Genomic DNA, 22226 nt, shown 5'->3' with positions numbered 1-22226 from the left:
CCAGCATAAAGGTAGTGTGGAACTACATCAAGCTGTAGATGCTGCTTATACGGATTAAGAAAGCAACTGGATTTTTCTTCTGTTGTCTATCAAGAGGAGAAATAGGCTATTTCTCGCTCCAGGTCTCTGAGCTGCAGCAGCCCTTATGTCCCCAGGAGCCAGCCAGGACCACCAGGAACTGCACCATGTTCTAACTCGGGCATTGCCTGACCCACTGTAGCCACTCTGGTGCTCCAGCTGGCTTAGGCACAAATACACTTCCTTACCCACTCGCCATGGTAAATTCAAGCTCACTTAATTCAAAACTTAAGGCTGTAGGAAGCACAAAATAGATGGAACAAATTACAAATAGATTTTCTTGCCTGTTTACTAGGAGAAAGATTCAGAAAATAAACTAATGTGTCAGTGTTTTAGTTGAAAAAAAATTGTGGCAAGTTGGTTTGCCCAACCTTTCCTAAGTATTTAGGAAAGTTAGATTGAAAGTGTTTAGTCTGCATAAAACAGATAGGCCTTTGGGCATCTTGCACAATGGAGGCCCTCTCATTAGTGATGATTTGACATTAAGCAGAACAACTGGGTTTGAAACAAATTAGAACAAAGTGAGAGCATAATGGATTGCCCCAAGTGTCATATAGTGCAACCCACACAGTGATTCAGCTCAGCCTCCATCTGAGGCAGAGATGTGCTTTTGGCTTCTTCAAGAATGACAGCTATTATATACAACATTGCCATTGCATGTGCACTTACTGCCAGAACATTTTAGCCTCCTGAAAGGTGTTGTCTTTTGTGACCAATTATAGCAATGGCTTGTTTGCTAATTTTGTTTTTTCACACTCTGTCCCAGCCCATATGGGATGGGGGAGGATGGTGCTGGACTTTGCTTGGCATAGATGGAGCATGGGATGTTTCCTCTTCCTTTACACGTTATTAACAAGTGGTGTTGTCAAAAGCAAGTTATTTCGTGCCAGTTCTATTCTGAAGAAGCCTCAGACTCCAAAACATGTAAAACCATCTGGCAAACTCTTGGATGAATCATGGGGATATTTGTAGCCTCTGGCTTTTTGAACTGCACTGAGTAATCCCAGTCGATCTCTTCAGGGCTGCTGCTGAACCCCCTTCCTTGTGTTCTAAGCAACCACCAACGGGGCCTGTGGGGCTCGGCCTGGTGGTCCCCGGTTTGTCAGGAGGCAGAACTGGGACAGAAACCTCTGGGCTGCCCGTTCAGCCCCGAAGACCCGCTCGCGGCCGTGCTGCTCGTGGCCGGCGCTGCCGGGGCGCGCAGGGCTCGGGGGTGGGCAGGGGCGGCTCGGAGCGCGGCTGGCCCGGGAGCTCATCCGGGCAGGGGCCGAGCCGGGCCCGGTGTCCGTTACACCCTCCCTCCTGCAGCCCCCGGGCAGCCTCAACTGGGCCCGAGCGCCGGGCAGAGCCTGCCCGACGTACCCCCCGGCCGCGCCCGCCCCTTCCCCGGCGCGTCACGGCGGTGTCGGCGGCGGGAGGAGGATTGGGCGGCACCGGCGGCGGCGAGCGGGGCTCGCTCCTCCCCCGCGACCTCAGCCATTTTAGCAGCGGGGACCGCCGACTGGGACCGCCGCGATCTGCGCCGGCAGCGCCGGGACCGGGCGCGGTGAGTGCGGGACGGGACGGGGCAGAGCAGGGCAGCTCCGGCGCTGCCCCGGGGCAGCATCTGGGCTGGCGCTGCCCGGGCGGGCCCGCGGGGGCTCCCGGCGGGGCGGAGGCAGCGGGGACAGCCCGGGGGGCAGCGGGGACAGCCGAGGGGCAACGGGGGTGCGCGGGGGCCGGGCCCTGCCGGGGGCCGGGAGGATGCGGCCCTGGAGATCGGCGCCCTGTTGCGGGCGGGCAGGAGCTGCCCCGGACACGGCATTGGCGCCCAAAGGCCGCCTGGAAGCGCCAGCGGGGTCGAGCCGGCGGCCTGGGGTGACCCCGGGACGGAGCGCCCGCTGCCCGCTCCAGCGCAGCCCTGGCTCTCTCTCCATCCCCTCCCGCGGCTCTCTCTCCATCCCCTCCCGCGGCTCTCTCTCCATCCCCTCCCGCGGCTCTCTCTCCATCCCCTCCCGCGGCTCTCTCTCCATCCCCTCCCGCGGCTCTCTCTCCATCCCCTCCCGCGGCTCTCTCTCCATCCCCTCCCGCGGCTCTCTCTCCATCCCCTCCCGCGGCTCTCTCTCCATCCCCTCCCGCGGCTCTCTCTCCATCCCCGGTCGCTGCCGCCGCTCCCCGGTCCCCCCGCGGTGCCGGAGCCGCTGCCGGGCCCCCCCGAGCCCCGGCGGGATGCAGAGGAGGGGCTGGGCTCGGGCGATGGATGGGCTGATGCTGATCAGGAGAGGCGATGGCTCCGCTCAGCGCCTGCTTCTCTGAGCACGTCACTGAGCACCTGTTCGGGGAGGGCGAGAAACTGGCGGAGTGTGTCTGTGATAAATTCTGCTTTTCGGTGTTCCAGAACATCCACTCCCAAGCATATTTGGGAAGCGAGTGCCTGGCTCCCCTGACCTCTGCTGATCTGGTGCTGCTGTTTGCCCAGTCCCTTAATGGAATCATTTCAGCTTCATAGGATAACAAATAGCATATCACTTTTGGGCAATCAAAAATGAAATATGAATCAATTATGTTAGGAAAAAAGGAGTTATAGTATAAAATAGTTCAGTGAGGATGCTCAATAAATATAATTGGAGGTTACAGAGAAATTTGGTGTCAATTAAGGGTTGTTTTGTATAAAGTGAATAGACTGCTGTAGTCCCTGATTGTGGTAAGAGAAGATTGTGAGAGTAAGGATAATGTCTGTCCTCTCTTCATTGCTCTTTTCATCTTGGACTGTTGCAGCACAAAAATAAGAATATGACATGCTTTGTCATCAACTGTTGTAGACAAACCTGCAATTGTGGCCTTGCCAATTTCAAGGGCAAAAATTAGCAAATAAAGCTACAGATGGGCCATAAAACATAAAACATTTTTTCTTTAAGTTCTACATTTTGATTCTTTGCAATTTGGCATCTCAGACTAACTGCAATGATTAAAGCCATAGATTTTTTTTCACGAATATGTGAAAACCTTACATTTTGAACAAATACATCTCCAAACCAATCTGTTGTCTCAACTAAAAGACAGTTAGCAAAGCTCCAGTTTCTGAAAAGATAGTTGGTTTCATGTTTTTTTTTCTTCTGCTCCTTGTGCATGGATACAAAGTTTGTATTTCAATACAGTTCTACAGAAGCCTTAAATATTTCCACATAAAAGTTATTTTAGAAAATATTTAATGCATTTTTAACATAACTCTCATTTCTTTGTATTTACCAATTCCCCTTCATTGTTGTCTTAAAATACAGAACTGTATAACCCTGAAGCAGACAATGTGCCCCCAGGAACCCCGTTGTGGTGGGGGTTTCACGAGGTCCTCACTATTTGGGTGTTTGCATCTCATGCAAACTTTACTCAAGCATTACCTTTAACACTCTGGCACACGCACTGCAAGTCTGCTGGTTGAATAATCCAACAGCAGCAGCTATAAATTTGTGGCATAATTAGCAGAGTTCAGCAGATGACACCTCCTATCGTCAGGATTACACTTCAGTCCTTTCATAAAACTAGAGAAACCACTCTGAGCCAACCACTAAGGCAAGGCATTGGACACAGATACCTGCCAAGGTACCTGCTAGATACATATCTAGTAAAATAGATATTGCACAGTTTTGAATGAAGTTCATATTCAAAGTAAATACTGAACAGTAGCCTGAGCCAAATAAACATGAAGTTAATGATAAATAGAGTTAGGTAGTTAATTTGACAAATTAATGAGGGCGTGTTTATAAGAAAGCTCTTCTGAATTAGGCATTACTTAAGCTAAAAAAAGAATTTGAGTTAATCATTAAGGCAAATCATTGTATACTCAACTAAGCAGGAGAGAAGGAAGTTGCATGGAAGGAGGAAGACAATTTCCTGAGAAACAACATTTACAGTGTTGTTCTGTTTGCTCATAGTTTGGAATGCTGCTGAGATGGTGCAATGTCTCCCACCTGTTTCGTGGAAGGCATATCTCAGGAGCTGGCCACACTGTTTAATTTTCCTCTGTTCTAGACCAGCTGCAAAGGGACTGGTGCTAATCTTTGTTCCAAAGTCGCCTCTTCTCCTCCCTGTAACTGAGGTTCATGTTTCCATTTGGAATAGACTTAGCTGTACAGAAGGCAAAGCTTAAGAAAGTATTTCTTTGCTGGTACAGCTGTGTTTTACAGTGGATAGGAATGATTAGTACTTTGCTGTTGCTTTTGCTTCCTTGTTATTTTGGTTGGGGGTCAGGGAAATTAGGATTGCCCATAATCTTCTGATGCTCCTACAAACTGTGTGTTTCTTCAAAATGTTGAATTCTGCAGCCATCACATACAAACAGAAGGTGAATGCAGCACTGGTTATTCCTTCTGTGGGCACTCACTGAGAGTATCTCGTATTGCACTGAAAGTAAAACACAGGCTGGGAGTGGTGTGACAGGTTTCTGTAATGATCTGGGGTGGCTGTGGAGCCTGACAGAGCCAAGGCCCTTTCTCAGACTTCTGTTTGTGGTCCCAGTGGTGGGTGGGAGGTCCTTGGCTCAGTCCTGGATATGCTGGAGCTGGGAGTTGTTTTCACGTGTGTTATGTGCACATGAACTGAGAGATGCTGTATGGAAAAAGACTTGGCCAGTGGCCAGAGCTGCCTGGTAGCCATGGCTTCAGCTTCTCTCTCTGCAGAAAGTACCTGGTGGGATCTGCATTGAGATCAACAAAACCAGTTGGACAGAAATGAAATAAACTGCAGGTCTGCTTTCCCTGCCCCACTTCTTCTCAGGGCTATCAGTTCCTACCTTAATACTTCATATAAAGTGCACTTATAACCAAGATAGAGCTTTGATCCTGTGCCAGATGTGCATAACATTATTTACCTGACCAAGCACATGATACAGAGGTTAGGAATGAATGGTGGGGGTGGAAATTCCTCCTGCTGTTGTTGTTGCCCTAGATAGGAAGCCTCTCTGCTGTTGGGGTTGTTGTTCTGCTGCTCAGCTGTGCTTCCATGGCCTGGAGTAGCTCCTGAGTCAGAGCTGAGCTGGGGGCTGCCTTCAGCTTCATCCTCTGCTTCACTTTAAGGGTGCTGAGACACTGCAACAGGTTGCCCAGGGAGGCTGTGGATGCCCCAGCCCTGGCAGTGTTCAGTGCCAGGCTGGATAAGGCTTTGAGCCAGCCTGGTTTCCTGCCCATGGCAAGGGGCTGGGACTAGATAATGTTTAAGGTCTGTGCCAACCCCTTAACTTTCTATGATTCTGCAGCAGTTCGATAGGTGTGTTCAATATGGGTGTGAGGGGTGTTGTTAAGATTGGCTGGAGAGGTATTTATATCCCAAATATAGCAGTTAGTTATATCCCAAATATAGCAGAAAACTCAGAGGCACGTTGAGCCATTTTTCAGTGAGGAAATAAATAGCACAGGCAGTCCTGGGAAGTGGAGAAGCAGAAGCAGCCAGGAAAGGTGATTGTGGGCATGGAACTGGGAGGGGTGGGAAGAGTTTTCCTTTAGCCAGCATGTTGCCAGATTGTGAGTTTGTGTAATGGATGATTTTTAAAGTTTGTGTATGCGAGTTGCTTAGGATGGGAGTGAGGTTGGAGCTGCCGCTTCAAAAAGTCAGTGTGTGTTTTATTTGCTTTGCTTTTGGATCAACAGCTGTGTAATGTGAAGGATGTCAGGAATTGTTTCCCTTTTTCTTTGCTTCAGATAGAACTAAACACATGGACTTACCACTGAAATCACAGAGTACTTTGCACCTCAGTAGAGTGGTTTTAAGGAATCCTAAATATTGATTTTTTATTTATTTATTTACATTTTTGCATAAGCTTTTTAGTACAGTTATTACCAAATCAATGGATATTGTACATCTGGGAGGTCACTGGCCTTCAAGGTGAGATATCTTTATCTCCAAGGTAGAGATAAAGTAATCCACCAATTATCACAGATTTAAGAGTCTCGGATTTAAAGTGATCCAAGGTGGATTCTGGGTTATCACTTTAAATCCGAAGTACTTGAATAACACTGTTGTTCAGTGAGGACCAAACTAATGAACGAGGATTTCCTTCAGTGTGTATTGATGTGACTGGATTCCCTGTAGCATGTTACTGCTTCATCAGGAGAGCATCTTTTTTAAAAAGCATGCTTGCAACTTGCCTATTAGACAATATTATATTTCTTTTAAAGTTCTTACTATAAATTCACTGGTCTGGCAATGGCAGCTGTGAAGTGTCAAAGCCCAGCACAGAATACCTGTGTGCACATCTGTTTTACTTTAAACTGTGTGATGATGACGCAGCTCATCTCATGAGTTTTGCTCATCACTCTCAGTGTGCAGGGGAAATACCCCTATTTCCAGACACTGATAATTAGGGATGTTTTATAGCATAGGTGTATAATGGCAGTTAGAATAATAATGTATATATCAATTTTTAAAAAATCTAGGTATGCTTGAAAGCCTGTGAAATTAGAAACAAGTTAACAAGGACAGGCTTAAAATAGCACATTACATCCCAGTACTTGTTCTCTTACAATTGTACTAATTAAAGAGATGTTTAAATTATCTTTTTATTAACATTGAAGTAGTGTTCTGTTTTAACTCCTTACTGGAGAAAATAAGATTGTAAGTGAGCAATACCAAGACAGGTACAGAGATGCAGAATTTCTTTTTAAAAATTATTTAATAAACTTACAATAAATGAATATTTTTAAAGTTACCTGTTAATGACACATTTAGCCTACCCTTTTGCTGTAGTAAAAGCATGGCCAACATGTACAAGTTTTCTTAACATCTACCTAATGGTTATGATTTGCAAATTACTTGTTAGATCTGTACATCAGACCTGGGTTTTGTTTGTTTTTTAAAGCTATCTTACAATATAGTGCAACCCATTTTACAGTGCAAGTATTGCCAGTACAATGGACTCTGGTCCTTGTTCCACTTAGCAATGTGCTTCACCTAACTGTGGCATTTTAAATTTAAATTACACTTAATAAATGTGACACGTTCTAGGAGACAAAGCAGTAGACTGCAGTAACATGAAAGGAAGGTTATTTTTTTTCCTAAACCACCGTTCTGCACATGGTAAGCTGTGAGAGCTGCATCCTGCACACACCTTCACTGAGGTTTCCTCTCTGCGTGTGCTGACTCAGTTTCAGCAGTTTGCTATCCAGTTCATAAAGCTGCTTTTGTGTGTTTTCTGTGCAACTTTAGAGAAGTAACTTGAGTGGTGTAATAGTTCCTTTAGCAAAGATTCTTCCTGAGTGCTGTGTTTCCATGGAAAACACGGGACTCCGGAGAGCGCTGTGGGTGCGAGGCTGGAGTCTGGCAGTGTCACAGTGCCCACTGCAGTGTGTGTGGTGTGACAGCTCTGGGGTTGGGTTACTGGGGGCTGAGAGCTCGAACACCTTCATTTCCAGGCTGACACTTCTGACCTTTAAACAGCACCACTCAAGACAAACGTCCAGCACTCACGTGCTGCTGTTTATCTCATGGTGTATTTCCCACCATCCCCAAACAGTCGTATTTTCAGCCTCTGCCCGCTGAGCCCTTGGCACTGCTGTAACTGATACATCCCTCACACCCCCCTGCACTGCTCATTGCCAGGAATGGAGAGCAGCCCACAAAACAGCTGTGTAACTGCCCTCCTTGGGAAGGGACCCTTAGGCCTTTGTAAGGGCTTTGGTTGCAGAAATTATGCTTACAGAAGAACAAAAATATTAGCATAGAGAGGAACTGAATAAATATAATGTTAAGTATGTGATGCCACAAAGAGAAATCCTGTTCCATGTCAGTCATTATAAGCATGTTTGTTTTGTATTTCTCAGTTCAGTCTCTTGGAAAACAAATATAAAGCAAATAAATGATTTCTGCAGAGCACACGTGTGCCCTGAGGTGCTTCTTTCACAGCTGTCAAAAGTCTTTATGTCCCACGGTAAGAACAGCCTCAGCACTTATGTTGGGTTTGCTTTAACAGGCTGCTGGTGCAAGTGAATTTTTCTTACTATCCCTTAGTTGCACAGAGGCTTTCACAGACACAAACATTGCCATGCTGATGTATCTGATAGCTTTTCCTGTGATTATTTCCCAACATGCCCTCGTCTTGCTGTGGAGCCCAAAGGCTTTGCAGGGGCTGACTCTGCCCCGCATAGGCAGGTCCCACCACGAGCTGCTGCAGGCCTTGGGGAGAGCCTGGTGTTCTTCATTCCATCATCTGTACTCTCCACAGCATCCCATGGACACACCTGTTGATCCCTGTCTTTGTGGAATATTTTTATATTAAGTGCTCTGCTGTAACATAAGAGCTGTACTTCCTAGCTTAGGATAGAATGTACTGATGAGCCTGAAATAATGCCAACCTCTCGCTGCTCTTTTGAGAGAAACCCAAAGGTGTGCTGTGTTTCTGGAGACTGAGCAGCCAAGTTGCTGATTCTGCATACAGCTTCATACACCACAGTGTTTGCTAAAATAAGAACTTTCTCAAAATAAATAAATTTTTGTGTTCATGTAGTGATTGCTTATCTGGCTATGAGTTTGACTGGAGATTTTAAAATTTACAAAACAGTAACTTATTTATTATGTGTGTTTCGGTGCTCTAGGAGCCACCTGTACAACTTAAACCAAAAAGTACACTAAGATGTGTTTGGAGAAACATTAGACTGCAAATAATGAGTCCTGTCAGTTCCTGACACTCGGTGAATACAGAGAGCACTGACTGTCCTGTTAGGCAGGTACTGCAGAGTGTTTGATCCAACTCTGCAGTGGTCAGTTCTCGATTTTATTGCACATGTTCATGGCAGGTGGCACACAGAGCAGAGTGAATCTTGCATATTTAAACGAGTGAATCATAGAATTGATTGGGTTGGAAAAGACCTCCCAGATCATCAAGTCCAACCCTTGGTCCAACTCCAGTCCCTTTACCAGATCATGGCACTCAGTGCCACGGCCAATCTCAGTTTAAAAACCTCCAGGGATGGTGAATCCACCCCCTCTCTGGGCAGGCCATTCCAATGTCTGATTACTCTCTGCAAAGAATTTATTTCAGATCTCCAACTTCAATTTCCCCTGGCAGAGCTTGAGCCCATCGTGCCCCCTTGTCCTATTGCTGAGTGCCTGGGAGAAGAGACCAACCCCCACCTGGCCAGAACTTCCCTTCAGGTAGTTCTAGACAGTGCTGAGGTCACCTCTGAGCCTCCTCTTCCCCAGGCTAAACACCCCCAGCTCCCTCAGCCTCTCCCCACAGCACTTGTGCTCCAGTCCCTTCTCCAGCCTCGTTGCTCTTCTCTGGACTCGCTCTAGCCCCTCAATCTCTTTCCTGAACTGAGGGGCCCAGAACTGAACACAACACTCAAGGTGTGGCCTCCCCAAGGCAGAGTACAGGGGAAGGGTCACTGCCCTGGGCCTGCTGGCCACACAATTTTTGATCCAGGCCAGGATCCCATTGGCCTTCTTGGCCACCTGGGCACACTGTGCTGACATCAGTGTCCTGTGGAGTGTACAGGGCTGAAGGAAGCTGGGTAAGATTACATGAAAGTATCATGCTGGGGGGAAAAAAGCGCAAGGAAATGGATGTAACTGGTGAGATTTATGGAAACCCTTCACCTTGCCAGGCAATCCATTGGGTGCTTTGTTATTTCCTTACCAGCAGCCTACCATGCAGTACTTCTTGAAAAGATCATATTAAGTTCAGTTTACCTGAAGTACACGGTAAGTAGAATACACAGTGAGTCATTCTCATTAAAGTTTTGTCTTGGAAGCAGAGTTGTTGAGCAGCCTATGGAATGTCACTACTTCAAATGTGCTGGTTAAGTATGAGGAGCTGGAAGCTGCTTATCATGGCATGCTGACTGTTGGCTCACAGCAATACCCAAAAGTTTATGAATGAGGGCATTCGTTTCACAGCTTAAGCTGACAACTTGGCAGCCAGCTGCTGTCTGCTGTGCCACACTTGGGATCAGAAAGATTACTAACTCCTGACTTTCACCAATAATAAATATGCCTTTTGAAGTGTTTTGGAATGTATAAAATTAATCTGCAGTAAAATTTTAATAAGTGGTTGGCAATGGGGTATTGGGTGGTGGGTTTTGTTTGGGTGTTTTTTGGAGGGGTTTGGGTTGCTTGGTTGGTTTGTTGTTCTTTTTATTTTTTGTTTGTTTGGTTTGGGAGTGGTTTTTTGTTTGGGTTTTTTGCTTTCACTAAAGATAAAAGTAGGTCAGTTACCATGCTATGGCCTCTGGAGGCTTGTTTCCCTATTACACTTCCATGGACACTCTGAGCTTGCAAAGGCTGAGGCAGCAACAAATCCATGGAGGCTGCGAGGCCAAGGGAACAGCCAAAGTGCAGCCCACGTGTCATCAGCACAGGCCAGGTCTGGACAGAGGCAGCTGCCATGACCCTAAATGAAGGCTCAGACAGAGAACCAGCAGAGGCTCCTTCTGCTTTGGAGTCTCGTTTGTGTCAATTCAACAAATTAATTTGCTGAAGTTGTGTTGTATCTTAAAAACTGCTTCAACTGAGCACTGACCTCTCCAGCCTCTTTTCTCTGTTCCTAGTATGGCACTTCTTGTTTGGTCTTCTTGCCCAGTGAAAACCCATAGACCAGAAGAATTGCAATACTATATAAAGTGTAGTTTTACAACATATTTTCTGTAGCTTTGAATGTTATGAAGAAGAGTTGAGCCAGTAATTCTGCAGATGGTGGTAATAACAAGCATCATCAAAGTGAGGAAAAACGAAAAAGAAAGAAGAGATCCTGGTTTCTGGTGTGTGTTGTCTTTTTGCACCAGATGTAGCAGTAGGAAGGATGGAGTACTTTGTGTGTGCCCATAATAGCTCATTACTTTGTCATCTTGCACATTACTTTCCATGAAGACAGCTCTATGTGCTGCTGATTCATACTGTGTATTTGCACAGGGTAATTTAATACTGAGCTTGATAGCCTTGGTTTTGTGCCTTTGTTTGATAGATGTGTTTAATTTTCATTATGAAAATGGATTATCTGTTTATTTCATAAGCATGGAGATACTTTTTGTGTTTTTATGAGCTCCTCTATTTGAACAACTTGGTCAAAAGTGCTTTCGTTATGAAATGTATGGCCACAGGGAAGAGGAACAACTGGAAAGTCAAACTAAGTTTGTTGTGCTTGAACAAAAGGCAGGCTGAGAATGTGGGAGCTGGAGCAGGGATCAGAGCAAGGTTATGCCTTAGAGAACTATGGAGAGCATCCTGGTTGTGTGAGTTCTGCTTCTTGCCATTGTGAGATTGTCAGTTCTCCATCTGGGTGGTCTGTTATTCCTGAATGTCCTTCACATCACCTGTGCAGGGAGCCTTGTGGCTCCAGGGGCTTGGCTGAGGAAGAGTGTGATGAAGAGCCTGGGAGGTTCTGTCTGACAACTGAAGCTCAAAGCTTGTCCCAATCTTGAGCTGAGTGTAGGTCATTTGAATACCCTAAGGTGGTTTAATGAATAATAATCATATACACAGAATGGTCAGAAATAAGCATAAGCCTCTGTCCAGATCATGTTGCCACAGCAGCTGTTCTGCCTTTCTGATTCCTGGTCTGTGCCCAAACACTGGCAACGGTAAAGGGGGGGTGTTCTGTTCCCTGCAAGGCCACAGGGATAAAGTTTCTGTGTCTAAGGTAATTCATTGGTGTTCCTCAGGCAGAACAAATGGTTTAATAAATTTGTTAATATTACCTCTTAGTTTATAACATTACCTCTTTATTTACTTGACAACAAGAAATATTTTTATATTTTTGTAACTTGGATAGCTCTACGTAGATTGATCCTTCAGAAAGGTAAGCTTTGGATACTGGGTTGGCAAAGCTTTAAGCTTGAGGCTGTTAAAAGCAGCTCCTGTATCAAAAATAGCGTGGCCAGCAGGCCCAGGGCAGTGACCCTTCCCCTGTACTCTGCCTTGGGGAGGCCACACCTTGAGTGTTGTGTTCAGTTCTGGGCCCCTCAGTTCAGGAAAGAGATTGAGGGCCTGGAGCGGGGCCAGAGAAGAGCAACGAGGCTGGAGAAGGGACTGGAGCACAAGTGCTGTGGGGAGAGGCTGAGGTAGCTGGGGGTGTTTAGCCTGGAGAAGAGGAGGCTCAGAGGTGACCTCATCACTGTCTAGAACTACCTGAAGGGAAGTTCCAGCCAGGTGGGGGTTGGTCTCTTCTCCCAGGCACTCAGCAATAGGACAAGGGGGCACGATGGGCTCAAGCTCTGCCAGGGGAAATTGAAGTTGGAGATCTGAAAAAAATTCTTTGCAGAGAAGAGTGCTCAGGCATTGGAATGGGCTGCCCAGAGAGGGGGTGGATTCCCCATCCCTGGATGTTTTTCAACTGAGGTTGGCCGTGGCACTGAGTGCCATGATCTGGTAAAGGGACTGGAGTTGGACCAAGGGTCGGACTTGATGATCTCGGAGGTCTTTTCCAACTCAACCAATTCTATGATTCTATAAATACATTTTAAAGCTCTTTGTCAGGCACAGTGTTTGGCAGCACGTGATATCAAACACCTGAAGGCACTCTGAACATAGAATTTAGGTGAAAATTGTAAATGGTAACATAACAAGTTTCTAGTGGTATCCCATGACCTGAAGCACAGCACCTCAACAGCCTGTGCCAGGTTTGCCAGGGACAAGGACTGTTGTGCAGTTGTACAAATGACACTGACAACCAGCATCTGACAAAGCTCTTACTACCAAGCAGGAAAAGTTTGGGTTGAGTGTTCTGTTTAGTTACATTCATAACTTAATAGTGCCTAGAATTTTCACTATTTAATTCTTTTTTAGATTTTTCACTAGTTTACTGATCTACTTACTTAGAAATACTTGAATTGCAGTTCTGTTCAAGGCAAAGTGGCTTGTTTTTTGGGTGTGCCAGTGAGCAGTAAGATTGACAATCACTGGGGAGGGGGAACTCTAATAACCCTTACTCAATCCTTCCAACAGGGAACTTCCTCCTCCCATCACTGGAATGCTCAGTCCAAATACTGACAATTTGAAGTGGAATGCATTTTTAAGTTTGAATTAGAAACATTTTCTGACAGCATTTTGAGTAACACTGCATTTGTTAATAAACTAATTTTTTTTTTATTATTAACCAAAAATTCTTGTGATACAAAGTGTCATACTAAGGACTTTTCTGTTCCTTTTTCAGAACAAAAAGTTCCTAAAAATAAGTTGAAAGAATGGTCAGCAGCATGTTTCCTCTCCAAACTCCCTTCAAAATTAAAGTCTGGGAACACTTCACTGTCTGTTTAGTCTAGTGCTGCACAGTTTCTTCTACAGTTGCTGCTCTGCTTTAATCATACTGAAAGTGATCTGGTTATGTAAATATAAGTGATTCCTTCCAGCCCCTTCAGTCTGTTTTGGGCCATCAGGATTGTAACACATGCCTTGCAGGGAGCTCTGGGGCTGTGCTGGTGCCCAGCTGTCCCTGCTGGTGTGTTTGGCTGAGGGGCAGGACACGGACACAGGTGTGATGGTGATTGTGTGGGCAGGAGGGTGATCTCTGCAGGTTTGTTCTCTGCTGCTTTGCAAAAGCTACTTGGACATTTTGGAATAAGAGCATCAACTGCTTCTGCCTCTGAAACTGCACACCTTAAACAAACACTTGTGTCTGTAATTGAGAAGTGCAGTAAATTTGCCTTCCTGTGCATTGGGGGGTGGTAAAGTTCAAAACCTTGCTGGTTAAAATTGTCTCAGAGGTAGTTTTTTCTCCATATTTTTTGTTAAACTTCTTGAAGAATTGTGCTGGTTTCTACCTTGATCTGCTGTCTTAGTATGAATGTTTATGTCCAGACTACTGTTGAATCAAACAGTGTTTAGAGCTGTTAAATCTAAAAACTTGAATGTTCACTTTGTCTTAACAGGAGAAAATGCAGTGACATTTGTTTGGTCCCTGCACTTCCTCTTTGAAGTGCAGATAAAATCAAAGAACTGTTATGATGTAGTAAGATTGTCTTTCCTGGTTGAAAATGCCAAATAACTTCCCCTAAAGATATCTCAGTCTGTCATAAAGCATGTGAAAGTAGCAGCAAGCAAGTTCACTCACAGAAAGTTAAAAGTCAAGTCACCAAAAAGTTGCAATATGAATTCCTGTCTTAGATAAGTTACTACCCGGGAGTTCCACGTGTGGATCCAGAGGGGATTGATATCAAAAAATCTGGGTATGTTTAGCTGGGAAGGGATGGGGTAAGTTCAACACAAACCAAGGAACAGACTGCTGAAGTCTTGGATTAAGACTGTAGTAAAATTCTGTTCCTTAAAGATACAAAACTCATCACTTTTGCTCTGGAGGATACTGTGATTGCGCAAAGGATTTGCTCCCCGTGCTCCTGATGTTTACTGACCCTCAAAGTGGTTTATTACACAATGGAAATGAAAAATAGAGTTGACTCATGCTTGAAATCTCAGGAGCCACCATCTCAAATGACCATGTGTGGGAACAGTTTCCTTAAACTTGTATTTTTTAAGTGCACACCCAATCATCTGTGAATCAGAACATCTGCACGGAGAGAATCTCCAAATTGCAAATAAGAGAGCTTAATTTTTTTCCTTTTTTGCTTAGTCATCAAAAAACAGATGAACTTTCATTTGAGTGTGACCTCCTAAGAGAAAAGGGAAAGTGTATTTCCCAGGTCTGGTGTTCCTCATGTTGACTGTCCCCAAAGAATTTTGGAAAACTCATAAAAACCTTAGAAAAATCTCTCCCAGCCCCCAATACACTTTTTGATACTCAAGTCTGCTAATGCAGTACACAAGGAACAACATTTACTGTCCCACTTCCTTTTTTAAGTGTGTAATTAATTTCACTACCAAAATTATGACCCATGTCTGAGAACAAAGCAACCTAATGCCAAGGGTGAGATAGGATGGAGTTTCTGAAAAGCAATAATGGTCCAGAGAAGAGCAACAAGGCTGGAGAAGGGACTGGAGCACAAGTGCTGTGGGGAGAGGCTGAGGGAGCTGGGGGTGTTTAGCCTGGAGAAGAGGAGGCTCAGAGGTGACCTCAGCACTGTCTAGAACTACCTGAAGGGAAGTTCTGGCCAGGTGGGGGTTGGTCTCTTCTCCCAGGCACTCAGCAATAGGACAAGGGGGCACGATGGGCTCAAGCTCTGCCGGGGGAAAGTTAAGTTGGATATTAAAAAAAAACCTTTCCAGAGAAAGTGCTCAGGCATTGGAATGGATTGCCCAGAGAGGGGGTGGATTCCCCGTCTGTGGAGGTTTTTAAACTGAGATTGGCCGTGGCACTGAGTGCCATGATCTGGTAAAGGGACTGGAGCTGGACCAAGGGTTGGTCTTGATGATCTTGGAGGTCTTTTCCAACCCAATCCATTCTATGATTCTGTAAAATTGGGGGCAGAATTTCCTGTCAAGAGCTGAAAGATGAAGAGCCAGTCAGGTTCTCTGAAGGAACAGGGAATGGTATTTAGAGCTTCAGTCTGCTCAGTTGCACAACAGTCGATGTTGATGAGACATTCAGAGAGCAGGACAGGACAGGGAGGCTGCAGTGAGAGCAGAGGCTGCTCTGCTGTGCCCAGTGCCGGCACAGGGGCCAGTGCTCGTGCTGGGGGCTCGCAGTGGGGCACTGAGGAGGGTGAGGATGATCCATTACACTGCCCCCTCCCCTGCCAGACAGCTCCCGAGCTCATGCACTTTAACATTTGACTGTTTGAATTGCTCCTTTCACAGAAAGGTTAATGCAGAGCGATGCTGCAAGATTTCAGGAGGTTTATAAATAAAGGAAGTGGCTCTTGGTGACTGGCTCTGTGTTCATGTTTTTGAGCCGTTTCCTAAATCCTATTGAAAAAAAGAGTGGTTCAGTGTTTACTTTCTCCTGACTGTTGTTCTTACGTAGTAACAGATTCATGTTACTATTTTGTTTTATATTGGAAATGCCATTTTAATTTGACATCTTTCTAATGCGTCACCACAAGAGAACATGGAATTCCTCCTACGTTGTGCTGCACAGGTGATTGGTAACACTCCACATTCAGGGCCAGGAAATAAGTGTTAATATTTAATCTGTGCAGCAAGGGTAATGTCATTAATGAGGCTTTTGGCTTGTTGAGTGAAGAAATAGCACCAGCATTTGTCCAGCCCTTGTGCTGTGACTTGATCAGAGGCTGAGCTTGAATGCACCCAGGAATCAGTGGGGCAGCTGTACCCCACTGGCATAAACAGAAATATATTGTCTCTGGATATAGTTTGAAAAACATTTACCCAGGGAGATTATTTCCTCCATCTTCATTTGCAAAACAAAGAGCACCTGATGTCCTTATTTCCTTACGTTGTCAAAGGCTGTTGTTGATATGATTTGCATAAGCATAAGAGAGGGGAGATGAGCACCCTAATTCTTAAACAATCTGTTGCCAATGCACATGTTCCCAATGCTGACAGGATCTGAAAGCACATCAAAATGAATGTCAGCAGGCCCAGGGAAGCACTTGGCAATTAGAAGCAAAACATTAGTTTGAAAGTATGAATGTAACTTGTATCTCCAATACCCTCCTCACACATCCAGAAATATTGCAGAAACGGGAATACTGAAGACTGTATTTATTTGAAGACCATAAAACACTGTATGTCAATTATTTACCTTTATTGTGCCTTGAAAATGCAGGGGAAACTGAGCTCTTAACTTTTCTGTTAATAAAATAGCTCCTGGGAAGCAACCCAGGTTCAAGTCAATGCTTGACCACAAAAATGCTGGACTGTCTTTTTCTTGCCCTGTAATAGGTATCTTCAATCACATTTTCAAATTAGCATCACCCTTAAAAATGAAAATTTTAAACATAATCTGGTTATAAAAAAGATGTTTAAATGCTGTTTTGTAGTTGGATAATATGCACAAACTGCACCAACAGTCCACAATGCAGACCCAGACAGAATAGTCTGGATGCTCAGGACTCTTTTTAATTACTTTTTTTTTTATTTAACCTGTTTCCTTTGTAATACTTAAATATAAGGAGGGGAATTATCTGCACTGTGTACTTTCAAACTGATGCAGTATAGATGAGTGCAGAGATCTGTTGTAATGGAGTCCTGAACAACAGGGGCAATAACAGTCTTTGAAGTTTATCTGAAGTCGTCTAAAATAAGATAATGTTTTCCAAAAGTTTCAACTCACCTAGTGTGTGCTCAGTGGAGGTGTGTTTTGCATGGGGGGGAAGAAAGGGACAAGCCTTTGTAATGTCTGGAACTGGTTTTAGTATAACTTGTCTGCACCAGGAGATTATTTGTGCCGGGATCAGGTTTCTCAAGGACGGTGCTGCAGGCAGGGAAACCCTGATGGGAGATGTGGCCAAAAGGGCTTTGTATTTTTAGGTCTTAAACTGATCTTACCTTCTGCACTGGATAATTCAGCAATCTTAGGAGAGGCCACTACTGTATCTTTTGCAAAGCTCCAGAGAAAGAATCAGAAATTAGAAGATGATGATAACTTAAATCTCACTAGTTGGATTGTCAGAGCCACGTTCAGTCACAGCCTTTCCACTGCAAAACAGCTGAACATAGAACTCTCTTGTCTGTCCACTGTGTGTACGGATGGGAACATTATCAGTTCTTACTTGATTGTTCACAGAGCTTTTACTGCAGACTTCATGGCCACACGGCCTCTAAAATTTGTCCTTGGTCATGCTGCTTGTCTTTTTGTGTCCTTGTGGTTTTGCTATTTCAAGTAAAATGTATATATTTAATCAGAGAGCATCAGCTTGCATCAGAATCCACTACAAATGGATTTCCCCTCTCCCTGTTTTTGGGCCAGTGTTTACAGTGGGCAGGCAGATGGGGAGCTCTCAGACTCTCAGGCTTTGAGCTGCTGTTGTGCTGCCAGAGCACATTAGTACCTCTGAAACTTGGGTAGGGTGTCTCTGGAGTTTTCACTGCCCTTAGTGATGTACCACATGGTCAAGAGGAAAATTTGCAGAAATCTGTCTGTGAGAAAGTAAGAAAAATTGGACCTCATGAACCCTTTTTCTACCATGAGTAACTTGCATTAATACTGATGAAGTTTGTTTTCGTAAACCCACCAACATTACGTAAAACCTGAATCACTTCCTTTACTTTTTTTCCTTTCAGTCTTTCTAACCTGAATTGAATTGTAAGTAGCCAAAAGATACTTCTCTTACTGCTTTTTCATCAGAGTCTTCTGAGCTGTAGAAATGTTGGGTCATTCCTGAGTGTGCCAGGTGTAAATCTGGAAAATCAAAACTTGCAGGCAGTGTGCACTCATTTGTGTGCTGTGCAAGAATGTGCTGCATCTTCCTGGCAATGTGGGATTTCTCAGTGTAATTTCTGTTTGAAATCCCAACCTCTTTCAGTCCTAGTACTGGAACAAGTTCAGGATGACTGGATACTGGTTAAATTCCCTTCCCAAAACTGACCAACTAATAACTCATGTACTTATTCAGGTCAACTCAAACTTTTTTTTACTGTGTAAAACCACTTTTCCACTTACAAATTCTGAATGCTCACTGGGATTTCCAAAATGTTTAGATGTGCCTGAATGCCAGAGAATTTCCAGAAACAGTTGTAAGTTATTCTTCCTGGGTTGTTTTGGAAGATTTCAGAACTTCCTGAATGGAGCCAACCCTGAGTATTTCTGCTGCAGCCAGAACTGTGTCTCCGTTTGAAGCTTGCAGGAGCTCAGACTTCCCCTGGTGGTGTTTTTAAACTAAAACCAACCTGCTTTGCAGATTCCAGTTATCTTCACTAACTGGAACACTGCCCTTTTCCTGTCCAAGGTCATCTTTGTTACTGGATGACTCTTCTAACACAGTGTTGGAAATAGACAGAAAAAGAAGGTGTGTTTTCTTCTAATCAAACTGTTACACAGTAAGTTGAATCCCTGGCAAGAGGAAGGACAGTAAACACCGTTGTTCATACACTTTCAGTATTAAAACTTTACAGTGTTTTGGACTTGGGCTAACAAAAATCTTTCCTAGTGAAGATAATAATTTGGTGCCTTATTAAAATTAAACTGCATAGCATAAAATTTTTAGCAACAGGTACTTCTTTAGGTTTTGAGTTACACTTAAAAATTCTAGTAGTGTGTTCAAATGCTGGGTAGGTGAGTCTGCTCTGTCTGAGGAGTCAAATGCAGAGATTGGGGCATTTCTTCCTCTGTGAACAGTCACTCTCAGAGGCATAAACCCTGTTCCCTATGCACACTTTTGCTCTTACTTAGTCCCATAAGCTTTTGTGACTATTTAAAGGCTATTTTTTGTAATAAAAAAACCCAAACAAAACACCACCGGTTGTTTCTTAGTTAAATTAGGAAGAGGAATGTCTCTTGTGTCCTGGAGCCTGTGCTGTGCTGTGTTCTGTGGCCCTGGCTACAGGACAGGAATAGAGTGTTACACGTTACCTGAATCTGGAGCTCCTCACTGAGGATGTCAAAGATTGTACTCAGAGAACATCCCCTCCATCTGTGGGAGTCCATAACACAGAGTCAGTCAGGAGGCAGCCTGGACTACACAAGTTTTGTAAACACCCAGCATGTAACAGCCGTAAGGAAAATCTTACCTCATGAGAGAGCTTTGCAGTGTGAACACTGAACACGTCATTGCAAATGTTAAAGGAACTCTGGACCGTTTCAAAATTGCCAGAAGCTTCTTCACCTGAGGAAAATCCTTTGGAGATACTGAAAATCCAGCTAGCTGGGAGAGAAACTACATCTCCTTTTGTTTGGTTTGTTTTTTTCTTGTAGCCATGCCTGATGCACACTGATGGCTCTTGCTGGGAACGTGCATCTCCTGCATCGAGAACTGGAAGCTCTGCTCTTTCCAAAATAGCTGGATAAGCACCTAAATAGGCTGGTTATGGCCAACAGTTAAGAGAAATAATGAACTTTGTAGAAAACACTACATATTCTAAATATTCTAGTATTAAATAACAGCTCTGTTTTGATACTGTGACATTTTTCACAAGGACTAAATTTATTTGTAAAGAATGAGGGTTTACTGAGAGCATAACTGTTATATGTTAGTGATATGCAGTTGTCATGCCTTGAAGGTGTCCCTGATGGTGCATTGACATGCACATTGCATCTCATCTTTTCTCCTGAAGTCTAATTAAATAAGAGATTGAAGGCATAAGGTGTCATTTGAATAGCTAAGTTTGGCTTCTAACCAAGCAAAATTGGTTTGGAGGTACTTCTGCAGGTTGAGTATGTCAGACTGTTATGCATTGTATTTAAAATACGATAAATATTTATTTAGCATGAGTTTGGTGTTATCCTGTAATGGATCAAAATCTTATACAGTAACACTAAAAACATTCTAGCACCTCGTAATTTATTTCCTCTTTCGAGAGAAGATGTTTGTAGGAGAATTTTGCAAGAGACATTTAACTAAGTTTCAGTCTGTAGGAACTGATTGATTGAAATCTTAGACTTATGGAGGAAGCTACTAAAATACAACTGGATTAAATATCAGTAAAAGCTTTCTGTGTGGTAAAGCCAGAGGTCCAAGAGGATGATCATGAAGATGCAGCAGCCTTTGGAGGCCTCTCTGCAGTCACACACACAGCCCTTTCTCATTGCCCTGGTCAGGGAGAAGGGAGGCCTTGCTGTCTGTGTAACCAGAGCTTCTGTTCTGGGAACTCTCCTCTTGCCTCAACACCCAAAATCTACTTCATGTTCCTTACGAGTCTCTTGAGTGTGTGCTGTGGGCAGGCCTGAGTTCATGTTTCTGCTGATGTTCATCTATCAAGAATGAGAAAGGTCTTGTTGTTTCTGCCTTGAAAAAGAAGAATGGACCACATGGAATATGAAAGTCTCTTTCTTACCTGTATTTCTCTTAATTTAATTAAATTACATTAAGCTTCTGTTCATAACTTTATTCACAATGTGTTTAAACTTGAGGGGTGGAGGGGAGGGAGGTGGTGTCCCATAAAAACTCCACTCCTTTTTGGGTAGCCTGGTCTCTGTCTGTACTATGTAGCTTGGAAGCTTAATCTTATCTAATAATACAATTGCTCTCCTTTTGTATGGGTTGTGTTTGGAAATTTTAAAGATTCCTCCTTTCTGCAAGGCAAGAAAAGTCCCTACCTCTAACACATCCTTTTTTTCCTGTTTTAATATAGATCTTGTTGACACTGAAGAAACCTCAGCCATCCCTGTCAGATCCCTTGTAAGTACTGCTATGTGTGTGAGGTTTTACAGGTTTCCAAAGGAAAAAGCCAAGGTTGTCTTTTTGGGACTCACTGAGTTTTTCCAGCTCATGTCTATTGAGAATTACAACTTTTGGCAGGAGAGAAATGTGATTTTGTTTTAAATTATTACAAATATGTACAAATTAATAAAGTTTTCTGTTTTTTATAAACACTTCCAAAAGTATTTCAAATCACCTTGACATTCCATAATGAAAGAAACACAACCTTCCTCTTCTCTCTTCCTGAATTACCCAGTTCTTGGTTATTACCCAGTAGTTTTTCACCAGTAGGACAATTTCTGACCAAGCTCCCACTCAGCCCAAGGGAAGGCTGTGGCACTGTCTCATTATGTTAAATAGTTTGCAGTCGTCAAACAATTCTGTTTTTATCCAGGTCACTGTGCCTGGCCATGTGCTTTTTGTTGGGAGGTGAGGAGCAGTGAGAGTTCTCCTTATGTCAGTATGTAGTGTTATGTCTAACCATGGGCATGCACTGACATTTCCTTACTGTGTCAGTGCCTTGGCTGGATTCTCTTTGCAGTACAGGCTCAAGTGCTTTGTTTGGAGCACTAAATTAGCTGGAATGAAAATACTAAACAAGATTTGTAACATAAACTAACAACCCTTCGTTTTGGAGAACTGGAGCTTAGGGAAATGGAATGATGTCTCTTCTGCTGAGGCTGATGGTGATGAGGCTGGTCAGGAATAAGCATGTACATGTTTTGAAAAGAATGTAGCATTCGTTTTTTTAATAAAAAGAAATATGCAGAATACTTTTTTGTGAACAAGTCTGAGCTTAGTTTAGCTTAGCTTAGTTTAATTTATTATACCATAATTCAATAGTCATTTTATTCTGTGTATGTAATTACAAAAGTGGATGTGGTGATCATGTTAAGTATCTGCAGATCTCTCCATCTCACATAACATTAAATGCTGTTGATATTGGCTACAACACAAGTGCCTATATTTGGATTCCTACTAAAAACCCCAACAACCTATTAACAGATTTCTGTTAATGCTGTTAGTAGCAGTTGT

The 22226-nt window shown here is 43.9% G+C and overlaps 1 protein-coding gene across 2 annotated transcripts in view; it reads left to right on the top strand.

Annotated features, from left to right (window-relative positions):
- The first annotated feature begins 1525 nt into the window (after positions 1-1525).
- Positions 1526-22226, top strand: part of ACSL4 (acyl-CoA synthetase long chain family member 4) — a 37130-nt gene continuing 16429 nt past the window's right edge. For both annotated transcript variants that reach the window (XM_071569283.1, XM_071569282.1), the window contains exons 1-2: positions 1526-1624; positions 21124-21170. The gene's annotated coding sequence lies outside the window, so the exon portion shown is untranslated. The remainder of the gene's footprint in view (positions 1625-21123; positions 21171-22226) is intronic.

Source organism: Pithys albifrons, chromosome 14 (assembly GCF_047495875.1).
Source record: "Pithys albifrons albifrons isolate INPA30051 chromosome 14, PitAlb_v1, whole genome shotgun sequence".
In the NCBI taxonomy this organism is placed as follows: domain Eukaryota; kingdom Metazoa; phylum Chordata; class Aves; order Passeriformes; family Thamnophilidae; genus Pithys; species Pithys albifrons.
Note: the sequence above shows the minus strand (reverse complement) of the source record. Positions and strands in the feature narration are given on the sequence as shown.